Source organism: Arctopsyche grandis, chromosome 4 (genome assembly GCF_051622035.1).
Source record: "Arctopsyche grandis isolate Sample6627 chromosome 4, ASM5162203v2, whole genome shotgun sequence".
Classification (NCBI taxonomy): Eukaryota; Metazoa; Arthropoda; class Insecta; order Trichoptera; family Hydropsychidae; genus Arctopsyche; species Arctopsyche grandis.
This window is the reverse complement of record NC_135358.1, coordinates 9,144,499-9,166,717: the sequence shown is the minus strand read 5'-3', so window position 1 is coordinate 9,166,717 and position 22,219 is coordinate 9,144,499.

The following is a 22,219-nucleotide window of genomic DNA, read 5'->3' as shown; positions in this document are numbered from 1 at the left end:
AAATAGGTATAATTCAAAATTATGTATATACATTCATAGTGTACATGTGTTTAAAATTCATACACAAAAAATCAATTTAATAAAAAAATGACAATAAAAATGTATGAGACAGATGAATCAGTCGGCTTTGGCCACAACACATCAAAATAAGTACAATTCAACGATGTAGTATGTAGTAAAATGTAGTGTAAATCCATGGTTTTTATAAAGAAATTATTAAATTTCAATTAATTTGTGAATATATTTCAATTAAATTGAAGGCTGAAAACAATAAAAGGAGTCGGAGTTGTTATTTTAGACTTTAATTTCGATTCTACAGCCCTAGAATCGTCCCAAATAATTAAACAAAAAATGAATTATGCGTACTTGTTCTGAATTGGCATTGATATTTTAGGCATTCAAAAGACGTAACCTTTTACCTCTTCACATCGATGATTTCAATACAATCAATTAATATTGTTTTATTGTAGTGCAAGCCCTGAACTTTTAACTCAAATTTCAGAGCCTTTATATTATATTATGAGTATAAAAAATAAATGATTTATACTTGTGTACTTAATGAAAGTAATATAAAATATGACGGTATTCATAGATATGAATCTACGTTTGGTTATTTTCATTTGAGAATAAAATTATACTACATATATTTCGGGTCACCCAAAATATATTTATATTTTTTCTTGTGATTAAATATATGCATAAATATTTAATCACGTTCTAATGTGAGCTATAAATATGTATAATAGCTTGCCTTTTCGTGTTAGAATTGTCCAGGCGTGTACCGAGCAGCATACGAGTATAATAGGAAAACAAGAACGGTAAAAATATGTTACGTATGAAAAGCGTCGCAGCGAATGGAAACTAATTTGCGAGTCACATTTTCCACGACAATTTTCATTATGAACGTCTCGGCGATATTAAACCGCGAATATCTTTAACGGGTGACGGCTAAACTTGAACATTTTCCCCAGAACCAAACTGCAGATGTATTATCCGTCAACGGCTGGAGCTTTTCGTCAAAATTATAGCCGAGAAAATTTTCCCAAGAACGGAAAATTTTCGACGAACCGTTTCCGCCAAAGTCGTAAAGTAATATTCGAGTTTAACAACGGCTTTGTTTGACCATCATTTTAAATATTCCATGCAAAAGTTTCGCTCTATCACTAGAACTTGAAACGTGCATTTGATATTTTAATAGTTTATCATTCTGTCGAATATTTTACGATATGTCGGTTTCCCATTGCGGTAATTTTCCGGTGGATCCGAGTCGATTTTGAAGTGCATATGCACGTTAACATATTTATTTACAATCGGATACTTTAGAAATCGTATCCGCACTGGATAATTTGGTCGGTTTGCAAAATGCATGCAACACGCGATGCCATTTTAATGTTATTCAACGCTTCAATGTTAATTATATAGGAAAAAATAATTATACGCTTCATGTTTTGTATTGAACCTGATTTAAATTAAAAATATATAAATTACCGATAGTAATTTAGCCTTTGGGTTCCCATTGCCGAGATAAAAATACCCCATCACATGCGTATTCTATTTTCAAAAAGGATATATTATACATACATACATAAAATTGTGCTTTGCTTGTGAATCAGATTACAGATCGTTTTAGATATTCACAGTTCGACGGGTGTGGATCTTACTAACAGGTTGTAAATCAACTCATTGTTAGTCTTTTACTAACTACCTCGTAACTTATGAGTCATAAGACCTTGGTATCGAATATTCATTGTGACAAAAAAAAGCTTCACATTTTTATTGCAAAAGAAGCATTTTTTATTACAAATCAGATCTTAGTTATCTGATCAGTTAATGGAATCAAAAAAATATTCATATATATGATTCAATGCAAGTAGAATATCATGTGAATTGTCAAAGAGTGTCGTGCAAAATTAGCGCATAACTATGTATGTATAATATGTAAATTTTGGTCATTTGTTGATTATAATTGATCAGTAAATTTTGAACCTAACGCTCAGTAACTATTATTAATTCGAATTTGAACAGTTGGTTTCTTAGTTTGATCAGTTAATACTTTTATTGAATTCATCAAAATCTATATTCTGCAAAGTTGTAAAATAATTTTATTACGCATAAAAGCACAATAACATTTCATATATCGAATCATTAAACTATTAAACTGATCATTTAATTAAATATATACAAGCCGTTAAATATACAATATTGACTAAATGGTATATTTTACTGATCATATAATATAACAGACCAAAACCATTCATTATTAAAATAGTATGTTTGGCAAGTGGTTATAGTTGGGCAAGTGGTTTTTAACACTTGCCCAACTATAATGAACTATGAATGTCGAATGACCAGAACTCATATTTTATTTTATTTAACCAAAAATACTGAATCAATAACAAAACAAATAATTATTTTCCCGGGAAGATCTTTATACACGTGCCCCAAGGAGGGGAAATTTAGTACGCGCCGCGCTTAACAATCAGTGTGAGAATGATATCCACCTTGAAATGACTGAATCAGTCAATCTTATTTTATAATATTGACGTTTAATACACGATAAAACGGCTTTTATACGTAGCTAATCACAAAAAGAAACCTCACTTATTTTGCATTATTTAAATTAAAAACACACATTTTTAACTGGACGCTTGGAGTCCAACACAGTGACTAGTGATTTTTTTTAGCACCGAAAGACAACTGTTATAGATTATAAATTTGAAATTGTATGTACTGAAATAGTGGTGATAAATATTAGGTAGGTTGGTTAGCCAATCTGATGACGAACTGTTTCAAAAATGAAATCAGATAAATTGGCAAACTTTGATAGGAAACGATCGACTTGGCTTTTCCTCCCGTATTCTGCGCGCGCACATTAATACGGGAGGAAAAGCCTGTTCCTTTTGTTCCTGTTGTATCCTGCTCGCGCAAATTAAGTATGTACCGTTTACCATGTACCCTTTTTTTATCTTTCGACTTAAGATCTTTCGATTTTCGATCTTTGCCTTCCGATATTTGCGTTTTCTGTAATTTAACATTCTGGCTCGTCACGGAGACCGGTGTAATAGATATGCTCAAAATCTAGTATCGATATCAGCGCAGTCTAAGTCGAGATAATATTAGATCGTTATTGCGCAATTTGGAACACCAACCATGAAAATGATCATGAAATTGAATATAAAAAAAAATATACATAATAATTTCGACAGAATTGTCAATAGCATTGTCGTGTGGCAAGATTCATACAAAAGCAAGAGTCGAGCAGTCACGTAGCGCCGAATTGTTTAACAATTACGAGCGGCGGCGGTGGCAGCGTAAAGGTTAACATCGGTGAGCCAATCTGTGCGCTTTCCAACCGGATTACAGACAATAAAGGAAATATGTCGTTACCGCACAAACGCAATATTGCTTTATAACACAATGTCGGATCCTTTGTCTCCTGGACCGCTGCGCCGTCCGCATTCGTCTCGTCTTTACAAATTATAGGCTTTTTTTCCACTCAATAATGTCTCATATTGAAAGCGACATGCTCCACTACAATAAAGTCCCCTTTGAATTACTTACATACATACATACCGTACGTGTATTGTATTTATGTGTAATAAGAATATATAATTCACAGCACAATATTTACTCCTTGCATAGTCTATTGGAATAATATAATTTATAGATACATATATTGTATTCATGGATATGACACTTTTCTTCATTTGTATAGACATATTTCACAGTAATGTTTCGCGTTTAACAATATTTAAAAATAATGGTGGCTTGTAAAACGTTTATTCAGCTTTTCCGAGATTCTGGACATATCGAATTAAAAAAATTGATAACAAATAGTAAATTAAGTCAAACATAAGTAGTTTTTTTTAACTAATTGTAATGTATTTGACTTCTGTCACTTTCAAATAATATTTATATTGAAAAGGTACTGTGATCAGATTAAATACGCAAAATTAGTAAAAAAACAATCAATAAAATGTGGTACCAGTACTATTTCAAACGAATTGATGCATGCGATCATATCTCAATTGAACTACTATTGGAACTCACTACCAGTTTTATTTTTCAATTGATTTCAACTTTTTATTTTAAATTGAATCATGTAATACGAATAACAATCAATAAGTTCATGCAGACGTTCGATGCATCGAATTCAATTGAAATGCCATTGGATTCCTCCACTGTTTCAAATTTCACAGTTAAAATTTCGGCATAGAGATATATATATGAGATAGAGATATGTATGTATGTATGTATATATAACCACCTATTTAAAATTCTTACAAATGTTCAATTTTAATTAAAAACTATTTCCAACCAAGTCGAAGATCTCAAGCAAAATGTGTTGAGGTAATCTGTGTTTATACCTGATTTAACGTATTACTTTGATGAAACTGAAAATTTCATGACGTCAGTCGAAGTTCAAAATTCAGAAAAAGTATATTGTTTCTTATTTAAAAAAAAATGAACAATATCTAATCCGATTATGTATGTACCTATATTTATTTATACAGGTTACACCCATATTTAGTAACACGACATCTATTTTCAAAATTGTACATTAGTATTATTCAAGGTCAATTACAATCATTAGATCAATAAATCATCACAGATACAACTATGAGCAAATTTTTAAATATCAACAAATAATGAGATGCTATAAACTCAAATTTGCGAGAAATAGGACAGAATTGCCAATTTTTTGGAACCCTTTTCAATGAAATCAGATAAATTGGGTAAACTCGAAAGGAAACGATCGACCTTGGACACACATATTCAAGGTCTGGCCAGCAACAAAGCAAAGTATAGAACCGGCGACAACACAATCGAAAGCATTACACGCTAACGACTGATTTACATATGTTGTTGGTTATTAATTTACGTATAGTTACATGCATAATAAAGAAATTTAAAAATCCTAGAGTAATTCAACGAATTTTAAACTCACAGAATTAAAATTTTTATCTGTATGGAAATTTTATAAGATTTTTTTCCACCAACATTAACATCTTAGTAAAACGTAGAGCATAATTAGCAAACGTGCCGCACACGTATAATTGTACTTTTTTGTCGTGGTGGGTCGCAAACTAGTGTCGTGGGTAGTCCCGCACGATCGTTAACAAGTTGCGGTTACAGGAGCCGGAAATGTACGAGCACTAGTGTATGGCATCTAAGCACCTCACCAACACACACCAGTCATACATACTTATATTATGATATCACACTATACATACCGAGATACATACATATATAATACATTCGGTCGACGACGTATCTCTGCGGAATAGTTCAAGTTCAAGCGTATCTGCGGGTCCCGGAGGCCCGGTTATACTACTTCGGATATTATCGGGTCCCGAATTGGATCCCCGCCCAAACAATGGCCGAAACGGGAAATGTTAATTCCGCGACCATACCTTGCCAGACACACAGACCCACCCCCGGTCGTATATTAATATTTATTCGAGTATCAATTCGTCCCCAGAGCGGTCAACGCGACCGCCAGCCCATATTGTGCGCGAACAAGCAACTTTCGCTAACCTCTCACTGGGTAGGGTCAAATTAATCGGAAGATTTCCGTATCTAATAACGATTCGAGCTGGGGAATTTGGCTCAGGAGTGAGCAAACTTTTTGATGTTCGAATTTTAATATTTCGGAAAGTTCGTCCGAGCCAGAAACTCGACCGCGCTGTGATAATTGTGGTTGTTCAATGTTCAACAGTCACTTCTAATATCTAATAGTCGAGAAAGATGTAAGTCGCATTTAAATATTTACTTAATAAAACTTAGTTTTGAAAAACTATACGTGTCTAAGCAGAAAAAGAGTGCCTACGTTTTAAAAACTTATAAAAAATATAATGACTCAGAAATGAAGAAAATTTTAAGAAAAATCAATCAAAGGTCAATGTGGTTTTGCCTTACTTTGAAAATTTTATTTTGTTTTAAATTGAAAATTTTTTAAATGTATATTCAAGAAAACAAAAAAATGTAAATATATGAAAAAAATGATATTACTTAATTTTTATTTATTCAGATTACTTGGGAAAGGCGGTAAAGCCGATGGTCCCAAGTGGTTTGTTAATACATACATATGTACATACAATAATACAGAAATACAAATAACAAATAAGATAATAAACAATAAAAAAACTTTAAATCAAAAAAACAAAGAAAACAGAAAAGATAAAATAAAAACTCAAAATAGACGAAAATAAAATAAACAAGGGAAAATACAAAATGTATATTTAAAGGAAGCACTATAAAAACCCTTATATTTAAAGGAAATCATCCAGTTTATTTTTAAAAACGTTTAAGTTACTAGAAGATAACGAATTCATCGTATAGACTATTCCAAAATTTGAATAGAAGGATTTTTTAATTATTTTGAAGTAAATATATTTTTGAAGTCTGAGAATATGACCTTTCAAATAAGGGCTATTGTTAAACGTAAGGAGGTTTATCATAAGACAATAATTGTAATGGTTATTTAAAATTTTATAAACCTCAATTAGATCACCTCTCATTGTTCTCGTCTCCAAAGTGGAAACATTCATTCTTTTTAATCTCATATCATTTGAAAGTGATTCAAGTTTGGAGGAATTTATTTTTATCTTTGTTGAAACTATTCTAAACAAACGTCTTTTTCGAAATAAGGTTACCGAATGAAATATGCAAATTCAAGTTTTGGTCTAATACATGTATGTAGGTTTTATTTTATTCTGAATATTTCGAAACTACATACATATATTATGTGTATACGTTAATGTATTTATCTGAAAATTATTCAAAAAAAATTTTGCTATAAAACACAAGATTTAAATAAAAAGCATAATAAAAATAATCGATTTTTAATATAAGACTTTGTGAATGTCGAAATTCATCTTTTCTCATGTTCATTTAAACCAGAAATTTAACCACTTCATCGCCATAAACGCACCGGTGCGCGCTCCTTCATATTTAAGACACGAAATTAATTTTAGTTTATTCACAGTGACAACTAAAAATATCCTGTGATACTAATGAAATTTAAAAAATTCAATATTTCTCATCAGTTTGTGATATATTCAAGAGGTAGTGTCAAGGGTTGGCACTAAACAAATATAATAAAATAATCGAATCGGCTTCTACAAACGCAGGGCGATTAAGTGGTTAAAAATGGTTTAATAATCACTTTTCTAATTCATCCATTGAAAAAATACGACAACTAATACGTTTATTTAGATAAAGTCTATTTATTTTGCATATATTATACAATATGTGTGTAGGATTCAATTCAAGGAACACGTGATGCAGGAGGATAATGACTAATGATACTCGTTCAGGGCTTTGAATCATGTGTCGATGCGTTGAAACGAACTGTCATTTGTTCGCGATGTTACGCACAGTGGTGTGGTCGGGCCAGGTCGGGGCTGGCCGCCGCCCTAGTACTTCTTTTTGAGCCAAGTCGCCACCCTGGCACTTTGATTGAGTAAAATTAAAAAATAATGTAGCTAATATTAATAACACTTGAGACGAGAAGAATAAGAGGCGACTTAATCGAAGTCTTTAAAATAATAAAAATTTCCAAATGTCCAAACTTTTTACGTTCAATGAAAACACTCATCTTTGAGATCAGACTCTCAGACTCCAAATAGAAAATATATATTAATTTTTGCTAACCAAATATTATGAGCAGACTATCGTTCTAAAATTCGGTGACCACAACCGAAAAGTAATCTGAGTATATTCAAAACTTAAAAGACATTTTGATGAAAGTTATGGGCTTTTTTATCTAAAAACACCTAAAACTTCGAAAGAAAACATTATTTGAACTATTAACCATACGTACTTGAGGATAGATAAAATAAAGGAACTCGGCTTAAATAAATAGACATCTCTAAATTCACATGTTAAAATTTCATAGTTTTTTGACATATAATACATATGGTTTTGGCATTACTAGAAGCAAATGTTGCTGTTGACACGCAAACACGGGTTTGAAAAATCGAAGATTTTAAAGAAGATGTATGGAAGGAAGTTTTTATAATTTCAATTTCAATTTCAACAAGAATATTTAGCTTTTGATTTTTTTTATAAATATTTCAACTAACGATATTAGGATACATATTTTTTAAGTGATGAAGAAAGAGGGGAGTGGGTCATAGAAATTTAAAACATTATTTTGGATTTGAAATCTAAATTCTATGTGCATTTATGTATGTATGTATATTTGATATTCATTCGGTTGTATGCAGACTCCGCAGTCTGAACATCCCTGTTTCAATCGCACGGATATTCGGCATTTCGTGTATGTAACATACTCGTTTCGCGGAACCGCACAATACTTTCGCGGGACGTAATTGGAAAAAAGTTTTCCACTCGAGGGTGTGTGGAATTGACGCGGAAAGAATCGCGATGCTCGATTTTAATTAAATTAACCCCAGCATCACTCAGGCAAAGTGGGGACGTACAAGGGACGGGGTACGAAATCCCGGGACCCTAATCCCGAGCGCAAAACAAACGGCCGCTTACACGAGTGGACCACAGATTACGTTATTAACTTATAAGTTCACCCGTTCAACAAAGGCCCGCGGTAAAAAGTGGCCGGGAACGGGTTTAAACGTTTCGGTCTATTGTTGACCGGAGACTTAACCCTTTCGTGCGCGGTATCCCACCCACCAGCCACTCGCTTCCTCCAACTCAAACAATAATTAACACGACCACATAACGTTCACTATTATTGCTCTGGAAGGTACCCACGCACCTATGGGTTACGCTGGCGTCGGATCAAAAGTTGGCAATTTCCCTCTAAACAGTATTTACAAATCGGGAAGCCTTCATTATGTTGTTGGTTTTTTACAAACCTCCTTTACGTTTCACTTACGATTACAATTCAGGAAAAAATTTGCCTCTTATCCGACCGTTTTCATACTTTGCCATATTGCTCATTTTGGTAATCAATATAAGTAAATGAATCCTCCGCCATTACGATAGAGATAAAATATCGTTTAAGACGCGTTTGAAGTTTGTAAATTTTAAAGCTGGGTGACGTCCATGTAGTCTTTAGATACATACATAGATGCAGGATGCAGATCACATTCTGTGGTCTTGTCCTGGGATGGAGACTGAGAGGAGGGTTCTGCTAAACAGCGTCAGGGGTTCTCTCATTGGCCCCCTGCATCATGGGGATCTAATAATCAATAAAACATCGTTTAGAGCTTTCGAAAAGTTCGCGGAATGCTTTGGGAAGCTGTGTTCCCCTGGATGCTACTACTCCACTTGATTGCATAAGCATTTATGAGTTCATTTTTATTTATTTATTTATTATTATTATTATTTTTTTATTTTTTATTCTGTGAATGTGTGTGTGTGAGTGTGCGTTTGCAGTTTAGGTGTGCGTTTGCAGTTTAGGTGTGTGTATGTTTTTGTGGTTTGTGTGTGTGTGTGTGTGTGTGTGTGTGTGTGTGTGTGTGTGTGTGTGTGTGTGTGTGTGTGTGTGTGTGTGTGTGTGTGTGTGTGTGTGTGTGTGTGTGTGCGTGTTTATGCACGTATAAACATACATATATGTATTATTTCCTAACGCATGCGCGCTTTATGTGTTCATGCGTTGTTGTTTATTTTGTACTTGGTTATGTACAGTGTGGTTTTTTTTATTAGAACAGTGATGTGCGGTTGCTCTTGTGCGATATTCATGGACAACCGTCTCGTTCTCCGACGAAAGGGGCTCTTAGACTGTATTCGTTGGGGGGGGGGGGTGGTGGCCTCATGTTGAAGGCTTTAAAGGTCAAATTCCCTGACCTTTAAAGCGGGCTTAGATACATATGTAGATGGCGGTAGTAAAATAAAATTATTGGTATTTTTATTCAAAATAATATTTTTTTATGAAAATTAAAAAATAATATGAGTAGTGTCTATGTGTATTTGAACACGCATGCTAAAAGCGCAACTACCAAATTATTATAGAAAGGTAATTCTAGCATTTTATTTGTAATGACCAGCAGCATAGCTCGGTGGTTGCGTCAATGCTAACTACAGACAGGTTCTCAGAGTCCAACCCTGGGTTGACCTTGATTGGAAATAATTTATTCGGAATATTTTTACAGTGCTGTTGGTCAGATTTGGATATTTGTTGAAACGATTCTTCATCAAATTAACAAAACCTTTTTAAACCTCGCAAAGCTTTAACAAATTTTGTTTAATGCTTTGCGAGATACGGGAAGCCACGACACGTGGCAAGTTTGATCGTTCACTAACTTGTAGCTTATTTGATTTGACACGCATTGTCATGAATCTTGACAAATATTGTACGTGTAGTATCACGTATTTTTACTAGCCTCTTCTTACTTCGCTTTCGATTTTTACTTCTGATTTTTAACCAACTGTACATATGTATGTACATACATACAAATATAAACTTATATGTATGTACATACATATATCAAATGTACATAATTCAGGGAATTACAAAAATTTGCAATTTTACAAAATACGACTATCCACAATTAATTAAAAATAAGAAGAAAAAATTAAAATACAAAAAAGCGAGGACCAGCGGCTCTTAGCGGGTTAACCACTGTTCCCATATGAATTAATACAAAGAGAAAAATGTCAATTTGTAAAAACGACTCCCCGAAGCGCTAAATATTCTGCCTCATTTTTATATAATACTCGTATATAAAACGAAATACAAATACAGATTGTATTTTATTTTTTGATATATTACATTAAAATACAGGTTTCGATAAAAAGCAATTAAATCCTAAATCAAAGAGAATGTTTTCGGAAATTAAAGGTTTGTTTGTTGAATTACTATAAATATGTATACACATATACAGAATCAAACAAAAAAAAATTCTATGCTTAAAGTATTATATTCTACATTCAATTTATTATTTCAGGCATTTATTGATTGTGCTTCACGTACACCAGAATACATCAATCTTTGTTACGGTAGACTGCAATAATTGATTGAGTTGATTTGTCAAAAACAATTCAAGAATGATTTCGTTAGTTGTGTAACATACTAATATATAATTGAAACTTGAAACTTAATCATATATATAAAGACGGTAATCTGTGTGTGTGTGTGTGTGTGTGTGTGTGTGTGTGTGTGTGTGTGTGTGTGTGTGTGTGTGTGTGTGTGTGTGTGTCCTAACTCTCACCGAACATAATGAATGAATCGATAAAAATCGATAAATTCATTTTTCGACGAGACGACTTTGTCGCGACTCGAACCGATCACCCCAAATAGCCTGAATATGGGTCTAATTGAGCTAATGGTCTCGGACATCACGCCAAATCCAATTTTTCATTTCGCCCTTTTTTTTTAAACATTAATTGAAATATTCCTTCTCGCCATATAAAAATACGTAATTTTAATAATTTCATTTAGCGAGGTTTTGAACCATTTTTTTTCTTTTCATATAAAACAATTAAATATATATTTTTAATTGAAATTATTGAAATTAATTTATATTTTAGCGATATTTGAAAAATAAAATTAATTCCAAATCACGGAATCGAACTAAGGCCCCCTCGCCCAGAACAGGTCGCTAGCCATTAGACTACAGCCTCGACAGAAAAAACGCTCTAAAATTACTTAATATTCGATTATCCTATAGAAGTATGGGGAACCAATCATTCGCGTATCTTCGGCTTTCGTCGACAATCTTTTTCGATTTCCGATTTCTTATGATCAACCATCAACCAGTATGGGGAACAAATTTTTTTTTTTTCATATTTTTCATATTTTTATTATTTTCAGTTTTTTCATTTTTTTTCATTTTTTTCAAATTTTTCATCTTTTTCATTATTTCCATTTTTTTCATTTTTTTTCATTATTTTCAGTTTTTTCATTTTTTTCATATTTTTCATTTTTTTCATATTTTTCATTATTTTCATATTTTTCATTTTTTTCATAATTTTCATTTTTTTGTGCCTTTGTCTTTCCGAAACCAGTCGATTCCATATCTTTAACTTTATTTTTATTCGAGTTTCAATTTCTTTTCGAAACCACCCGTTGAAATCAACGGGCCCTACACTAGTATATTATAATGATCAATTATTTTCGTTTCATCCTAAAATTTTCAATTACAAGCCCATAGTCCGGTGCGGTATAATCGGTAGTTGTTCGTTGATTAGGGCCCAACCCTTCCGGTCGGTAAGAGGCAGCCCTCTAGATAAAATGCTTAAATAAGGATGAGGTTTACATAGACTTATCCTCAATTTCCCTTCTTTACTTTTGCGTCCTTCTTTCGAACTAAATTTATCAGTCTTAGAAAATTAACACGGAGGAAAATGCGACGCATGGAAAATTTCACGACAAACAAGCAACGTAACGAATATTCACTTAAATATGAAGCCAATTCAGATTTCGCTGACTCCATTTGTAACGATTTAGTCAATTTAACACTTCGTCCGAAATTGTGATAAACGAGTAGAAACATTGAGAGTGAGCGTACTATGTAGTAATCGTACACCCACAATATTGCATGGCACAAAAAATTTCAAATCTTTTACCTTATTAGTAAATAATAATTAATTTTAGCAGATCGTTATTAGATTTCAATTGATTTAAAAGCACCCAAAACTCCAGACTATTTTTGAAAAATGTATTGATACTCATCTAGAATATACATATGTATATTTAAAGTTCATTTATAACAGTACAGCTCGATGAACAACTTAAATATACACAAACGGCAGTACTAAAAAAATTCTTTAGTACATTTTGCACGGACACATTCAGATCTTCCGTAATGTGTATGTGACGTTTCGAAACAGCAGCAACCAACACGATCTATTCATACTATACAGTAGTGTATATCAGCAAAACACATCAAACAGACCCGGTTGTTTTCTGCCACTGTGACGTTATTGTGGCAAGTGCACCTGTACTAACAAAAGTGCTGTCATGCGCATGTGAGTATTTTCAAAAACGTCACATTGCGACAATATTATCTCGATGATACGACGCACTTCGTAATGTACGTGTCAATTTTGCCTTGCACTAGTCAAAAACAAGTATGAACGTGCTCAAAACGGGTGGTGCTGTATAGTATGAAGTATTTTCTGTGCAGTGTTGTGCTGAGCTGTTGCCGTGAAGTACTGAATAACATAAGCTGACTTTAAAATGCAATATATTTACATATACGAATTTATATACCCAGTAGTATGGACTAGTGGTTAGCATATAATACTTCCAAAAAAAGTAGTCACGGGTTTGATTCCCACTGGATGTTGCTGGCCACACCCTGGTTATGAGTCCAGGTCGATTGTTTCCTATCGGAGTTTGCCAATTTATCTGATTTTCATTGAAAAGGTTCCTGCAAATTTGCATCCCTGTCTTATCTCTCTCGCAAAATTCGAGTTATTCAGTATCTCTATTTTTGCTAGTTTGTATAAATGTTGATCGTATTTGCCTTGTAAAATGCTTACAATGCTTCTCTACAATGTTTGACCATAGATGTCGTTTTCAATGTAAAATATATTATACATATATGTATAAGACTATTAACTTGGATTTGTTTAATATAAAATATGCTGATCTTGTGGAGGGGTTGTTTAATTGTAGATCGTAACTTTTTTTTTAATTTGTTTTATATTTATACTAGTTTTGTTTTTTATTGTATCACTTTTTTTCTTTTTAATTTAGCCATTGTGACGACTTGGAACTACTCTGTAATGTCACTTTTGTAAAATTGTAATAAATAAATATAATAAGCATGTAATTATAATTGATATTTCTTGAATATTATAATATACTCGTCACATTGGAGTGACCTGTAAGACAAGTGTGAATGATTAATTGAATAAAATAAAATAAAAATTAACCAAGAGAAAATTATGTTGCGTGATAAAACAATCAGGAAATACATAACAGAAGTTCCGTTTATAAAAAAATTGTAACTTAAAAAGATCACCTTACTGATTTTTATCTTATATAAAAATGAAATTCGGCATTTAAGTATATGAAATGTATACTTAAAAAAGTTTGCATGTTTTTCTTTTGACCTCATTATTTACTTGTACATTCGGGTTTGGAAAAACAAATCATGTCAACTAAAACTGCATTATTTACTATTATAATTTTTCCACAAGTATTATATTTTGTAATGTATAAAAACAGGCCGCGCCACCCAGCAGAACAATAATGGATGATTGCATTATTTTAAATACACTTTGTGGGGATTAAAAAAAACATACTAGCGATTAATCAAAACGCACCGAAGATAATGTCAACTTGGCACCGAAAGAGAACAAAATTTGCCGTTGTTCAATTTCGGAATTAAATTGTATTCCCCTTTTTTTCCAATATAGCAAACGTGTTTTCACAGCTTTTCCACAGTCATCGTGAGCGAACAAAATGAATAAGCGAATTTTCGCTTCCCGCACAAAAACGATATAATATATTATAACCGAAATATAGTTGAATTTTTCCTTTATTTTTATTATGATTAGACAAACGTGAAAATACACTCGTACGTATAATATAAACCTGCAATTTAAATACACACCATCGACGATACGTACTAGGATATTCTCGCCATTTCCGACCGTAGCGGTATACATACGTGAATATTTTATTACGTTCTATAAGTAGTGACCGCTTATTGATTCGTGATACTGCAAACACTTAAAAGCTTTCAGTCAATTAACCGATTTTACCATATATTTGAAATATTCAGCGACTCTTCTGTGAAATTTTCAATTTATTTTAAACTATCATACGACAAAAAAGGGGATTCGAATTACAGGAGTGGGTGTATATGTTGCAGTGAAACTGTTAGTGTCAGTGAAATTATAATTTCACGGACTCGAGCAGTAAGTACGGATATAACAATAGAATTACACATTCACTTCTCAATGTCAGTGAATTTGTAATTTGAATTACAACGTACGAATTCGAATTTCAATGTACGAATTCGAATTACAACGTACATACTACCAACCCTAAAAACCTAATCTGAAATAAATAAAACCAACCCTAACTTAAACTAACCTTAAATAAATAAAACCAAACCTAACTTAACCTAACCTTAAATTATTAAAACCAACCCTAACTTAACCTAATCTAACCTTACCTTAAATAAATAAGTGTTGGCTGCTAAGATATTATTTCATTTTATTTTATTTTATTTAAATTAGCACACATACATAATGAAATATAAAAAAAGAAAGCAGTACAGTGAAACAAAAAATAAACAAATATAAATGAAAATATTATATTCCATGTACAGTGAGCAACACGTGGTAATATAAGAAAACAAAAACGAAAAAAAACTAAAACATATTAAAACTAATAAACAATGAAGGTGAAGAATTGCTTCTTGCTTGATTTGCATCAACCACAGATTTGCTTCTTCACCTTAGCCCTAAAAGTATTGAAAGAGTCAGCCAAAAGGTCGGAACAATCATCCATACCATCGTAAAAACGGCATATATGTACAAACGTGCGGTTGTTATATTAAAAGAAGTGTTGTTATGACAAATTGGTGGATAAAAAAGATTTTTACATGTGGTGAATCGATGAAAACAGATGTGTCAAGGATACCATTAGCAATCCTGTATAAATTTTTTTTTTTTATTTATTTATTACATTTTATACCAGGAAGGCCTTACAGGTAAACCCCAATGTGCCTTCCTGGCCAATTACAAACAATAAAGTATTTTTATTATACAAGACGCTGAATTACGAGACACCGAAAACTCGCAAATTAACGAGACATCTATGAATTGTAGATAAATTTTATTGTACATTAATCATACTCAAATAGTGGTGACATAGTAAGGATTTTAGCCAATTCTTAACCGGGAACCGTTTCAACAATGAAATCAGAGAAAATTGTCAAGCTCTGATAGGAAACGATCGACCCGCAGTCACAAATTATCCAGGTCTGATCAACTAGAGATATACTCAGAAAAATTATTTTCAATCGAGGTCAGCTCATGGGATTGAACCCGGTGCCTCTCGGTGTTAGGCCGAAGCCTAAAGACCGAGCTATGCTGCTGGCTAGATGTGTTTGCTGGCTTATGATATGTTTGCTTCCGCAACCAGTCCCACACATGAGGCATCAAAAAAGTCAAATCAAAGCAGATAGTGGACCATGAGGAGAGTGGGAATGGACAGGATTGGGGTTGCGGGGACTATCATCCAACTGTCAAAAATTATGATTTCACTGATAGGAGCCAATGAAAATGTAATTGAATGATTTCACTGAACTATATATGTATGTATACCCAGTGAAAATGTAACTGGTAATGCTTTCACTGAAACGTCAGTGTAATTTCACTGTGACATATACACTTTCACCTTTGATAACGTTTAAAACGGCGTGTAACCAAAGCAGTGAAACTGAGAGGGCGTGTTGTAACATATGATCGAGATTAGGCGGTCGGCCAAAAGCGGTTGGTGATTGATCGGTGGACCGCGGCCCGCCAGAATGCGCCTCTGGCCTTTGGTTGCCAGGCGATTTGCCTCACAACAAACTGCCCTCAAACACGCTCAACCACTCTAATCGGATACGACCATATACTAAATAGGCATTACCATTGTTTTTACGCAGAGAGCTAAAGAAAATGATGAAAATGAGTCAACCGGAAACACCTCCAATTTAAAAAAAACCAGTTCAACCATACAAATTTATATGTACATGTATTCGTAGAAATAATAAATACGATTTTTTATTATTTTATTTTTACTTGGATTATAGCGAAAGATTGTCGCTTTTAAAATTGATGCATATCCGAGATTATTTCTTCAACATATGTGGAAATAATGCGTACATCATTGAATAATGTCAGAATAATACTGTTGCGTAGGGGTGGGTGGAGGATCCAAGTAAAAGGCCAACAGTTGTTTCACAGCATTTATTGATGATTCAGGAGTTACACGCATTGCCAGTGCTCCGTCCAGAATGACATGATATCGCCTACGTACCGCCTTATAAAGGGTAGATCTCTCAGGACGCCTAATCTGTTTACCTGTTGTATAGTCACGTATTCGGATATGTATTTCCACGACATTGGGTCTCCCCGTACCGATTCTGAGAAATAACTAATAACGGTAATTGTTTAGTCTAAATGCACTTAGAGTCCAGATATAATTCTTGGAAGTAAGTGCGAGCACTTAGTTAACCCGATAACAGATATCCGTTGGTCTAAGTGCAATTCGCTCAATCCGCGGCGTACGTAACAATACTTTATAAAAATAATTAGTATTTTTGTATAAAGGCATACACCCATTTTTATTAAGACGATATCTATTATCAGGGTCTACCTCACGAGCCGGAATGTGAAATTACCGAAAACGCAAATATCGGAAGGCAAAGATTGAAAATCGAAAGATCTTAAGTCGGTACATACTTAAGATCTTACTTAAGATACGGTACATACTCACATACATAATCACTTAATTTGCGCGAGTAGGATACAACAGGAACAAGAGGAACAGGCTTTTCCTCCCGTATTCAGCGCGCGCACATTAATACGGGAGGAAAAGCCTGTTCCTCTTGTTCCTGTTGTATCCTGCTCGCGCAAATTAAGTGAGTATGTACCGTTTACCTTGCACCCTTTTTTTGATCTTTCGACTTAAAATCTTCCGATTTTCAATCTTTGCCTTCCGATATTTGCGTTTTCGGTAATTTCACATTCCGGCTCGTCACGGATACCGCTATTATCAACATTGTACATACATATATAAGCAGAGAAATGTAATAATAATAGAAGGGCCCCTACGAATAAACAATTCTTGTCAATATTACGCGGTACGTCTCTATAAATACGCTACAACGCACGGAATACAATCAGATCAATTTACTTATAAAAATGTATCCCATGTTGTTAATTGTGTGGTTTTGAATGCATTGTGCAATTTTTACCGATGCTTGCCCATCTTGCGAGTAATATAAAGATACAGAGAAGTTTTTATCGGACATACGTCGAGCACCAAGCATCAAATACGACTGATGCTAAAATTATTTAGGATTGTCTGAGGACAATCGTCACTTGACAACAATATGACGTCTAAAGCCACTTTTATTTATATGACATTTCTATGTATATATGTAAATGTCGTTAAAGGCCTATTACAAATATCGATCATCAAACATTACAATCATCATAGAGACATCTCTGGACCAAATTTTTGCGGAATTTTAAATATCAATAAATAATGAGATGCTGTAAACTAAAATTTTGTGAGATACAGGATTACCTATTTGTTGGAACCGTTTCAAATGAGATTAGATAAATTGGCAAACTCTGAAAGGAAATGATCAACTTGGGGTCGCATATCCAAGGATTAGCTAGCAGCAACCAGTGGTAATCGAACCCGTGACCAATCGAAAGCATTACCCGCTAATCACTAATCTATGTATGTATGTTACTGGTTAAGTTATCTGGTGGCATTTAGCCCGCAATATATGTAGTTCTTAAGTAATACTAAAATGTATGAAATGTATACAAAACAATAGTTACAATTATGAAATTAATTAATTTTTGTAAAATGGCAACTCTAATATTTCATTTTTGTAAAAAAAAATATTTTATATTTAAACCATTTCGTTCTCAGGATTTATTTAATATTATTTAACATTGATTTAAAAATGAATTCAAATCTTTGATTTTTTTGCGATTTACTTTTGTTTACTGACTACTAGTATATAATAATAATAACAACATTCTTTATGTAAATCAGTGGTCGTTAACCTATGTTTCATTGACCCCTTGAAGTCTTCATGCATATGTACAGATTTCATGCAGTATACGGATTACATTTTGAACGTCTACAGAAATTTGTAATATTTCTGTCCACTTTTGAATATTTCTAATTTCATAACGAATATTTTACAAGAGCATCTTTTAATTCTTTAAGTGATTCATAAATAAATTAAGTTAAGTATGTTAATAAATTTGGCATCATAAATTTAATTAAGCGATTGTATAATATTACATCATTCTTAGTTTGAACACTTCTCTGAAATATTTATGTATGACATTACCTCTACATTAAAGTAAACTTGAACGTGTAAAATTCAAGTTGAAAATTTCCCTCGAAACTTTTGGATTACTCCATACTAGACAATACATATTTGAGCATATTAAAAGCTACTCGTTTTGAATTATTCCCCAACACCACCATAATATTATGTAATATATCAATTCACATTTTCCGTAGCACAGACTCTTTTATATAAACGACATAACATCAAACATATTTTCTTCTAAAGCCGTAATGACCCCCCTTCCTTTCCTCCACACTCCAAAGTAAATTACTGTTCATTAAGACGTAATAAGAAACTTTGTTATTTTTTGTACGAAAAGCCTTCGCTCTTAAAAAGCAATCCTATTAACTCAAAGCCGAAACACATGCAAACAAATTATTTGCAAGACTGCTCTTCCAGATTCCGAGAAACGACGGACATTTCAATTACAGCGCTTCAATTTGAAAATAAACCGAATGAAAATTTTATCGGCACAGTGCTACGAAAGTGAATCCGAATCGAAGGCGAGTATCTGAAGTGTGGCAGAACTTTTTGACGTTTTTGACTCGTTTTGAAAACTTTTTCACCACTTACTTGTATGGGCGGAATTGACAACAGAGTTTGGCGAAGATTTGGACGTCTTCCATGCAGTGATTAAAGCAGGGATCGTGTCTAGATGAATGAAAACAGGTGTCGCGTGTCACCCGGGTGGCGGCGCGCCGTCTACTGCCCGCCTCACCGCCCCCATTTCAGGGCCCCCATATAACCCCATCGAAATCCTCCCCCTTACCTATACTACTTCACATTATGCTGAAATAAGCTGATCTGTGGAAAACTTTTCCAAACTAAGCTCCCTTTATCTACATATGATGATCGCGAAATATCATCCCGTAGTAGGCCAATAACGAAATATTCTCTTCGTAGAACTTGAATAATCACCGATTCTAGTTCATAACACTCAAATTTGTATCATCGAACAGTTTTACCCAACTTACAGTTAAAAGGGGTAATTTTGATAATAATATATGAGCCGTTATAATTGAAAGTGGCATAAGTCCACCTTTATTTTATTTTATTTTATTTATTAAAAAATCAACAGACAACATACATGTGTAGAAATGCATAAAAATAAAGAGATAACTGTAACAAATTAACATCCGAGTGTAATTAGAGATTTTTACAACTTACTATATAATACATATGTACATATGTACTAGGGATTCTGATTTCCCGGACTTTTTCAATTCCCGGGATCCCGGGACATATGTATAAATAAATATTTTTTATTAATAAAAAAATATTTATTTATTTAAAAAACAATACATAATATACCTATCTATTAACTCGAAAAAATGTAATTATAAAAGTAAACTTATTTAAAGTAGCTTCTTAAGAATACTAAAATATTTAAATGAGAATCCGAAAGTCTAATTCTAGATTTGGTACAAAAATTTCCAGCAATGGAAAAAACTCTATCAGTTTCGGTCGAAGTTGGTTTTATTGTTAAAAGGGATGAAAACAATTTTTTTTTAATTATCGGCTTTTTCTTCTGTCAGCATGAGGTTATTTTTATTTAATATTCGTCTTTGATAACTCCTTATTTAATTCTTCATTCATCGTCAGACACACAATTGTTTCATCTTCATCCGAATCTAAAAGAGTTTCTTCCATTGTGGAATCGTCAATGCAAGAAGCTTCGCTTCACATTCGCTTATATTACAAAATTTAAAGAATTATTTAAATTTTGTGTAAAAAAAATCAGTTTTGGGCTTCTTCTTTCTTCGATTATAATTTTTGAGAATATTTTACGATTCTTTGTGTATTTGATTTATTATTTCCCTTCGTGCAGTCGTGAAAACTTTGTGTTTTCAAGATTTTTTTAAATCCAATTCCCGGGATGCGAAATAAAAATTCCCGGGACAAGGGACAACAAAAATTCCGTAAATTCCCGGGAATGTCTGTCCCGGGTCGACCCGGGTCAGAAACCCTAGTATGTACATGTAATCTAATATATAGTTTCGAAAGAGACTTTGTATGATAAGTATTGTTGGTTGGAAAATGGTTGGGAACTTCGTAAACAAGTCAAAATTTCCATGATGACATGACGACGGGGGACGGGGGGTGAAGGCCCCGGGGTAGCCACCGGATTCTGGTATAATTGATAATATTGTACATCTAATATATAATTTCGAAAGAGACTTTGTACGTTTGTAACTATAGTTGGTTGGAAATCGAAAACAAGTCCGTTTCTATCACGATTCGATAGGTTGAATTTTTTTTTTCGATTCAAATAAATTTAATAAAAAAGTAAGAAGAGTTAAGTAAAAAACAAATGAATATTTACTATTAGATTTGCCATGTTTAAGCTGTTTATATTACAAATACTTAGCGAAGCCGGGTACAACAACTAGTCTAATATATTATATATGTAATTTCGAAAGATACTAATTTGTATGTAAGGTGTGGGTGATAGAATCCGTGACGTTAAATTTAATAAGAAAACAAATGAATATTCAAATAAATTTAAATAAAAAACTATTAAATGCGTTTAATAAAATGTTTACTATAAGACTAGCTATATTTAAGCGGTTTATATTACCAATACCGAGCAAAGCTGGGTAAAACCACTGGTAATAAACAGATGAAAAATAAAAGAATAAAAACTTGAATTGTAGCAAATACAAAGTGTGTGTGTATGTGACTATGAAGAGGACATATATATGTACATACACAGATATAAAATAATAACAAATATACAATACAATGCTATTATTATTGTAAAGTATATATTATTATTGTAAAACGCCATCGGCTCGTGTCGTTGAGGACATCACGTATTCATCTACTGCAAGTGTGTTTTATATGATCCTCATTTTTTACCTAGTATGTCGCTAATATTTTTTTAGTACTTACATTTATTTATTTATTTTATTTTATTTTTACATAGATATATACCATTTATATTGGACAATTAATTACAAACAATGCATCATTTTTTTATTATTACATAAATCACTGTATTTCCAGAATCTGAATAACACGAAATAACAATTAATTAATCAATTAATTACAGAATGAATTCATTGACACATCTATGGATTTTAGATTTGTACATAATTTTTACAAATTGTACATACAATAAATACAGAAGATTTGTGACAACAGGAAAGTTAATTTTTGCCAATTTTGAGGAACCGTTTCAACAATGATCAAATAAAATTGGCAAACTCTGATAAGAAAAGATCGATTTGGAGTGACAA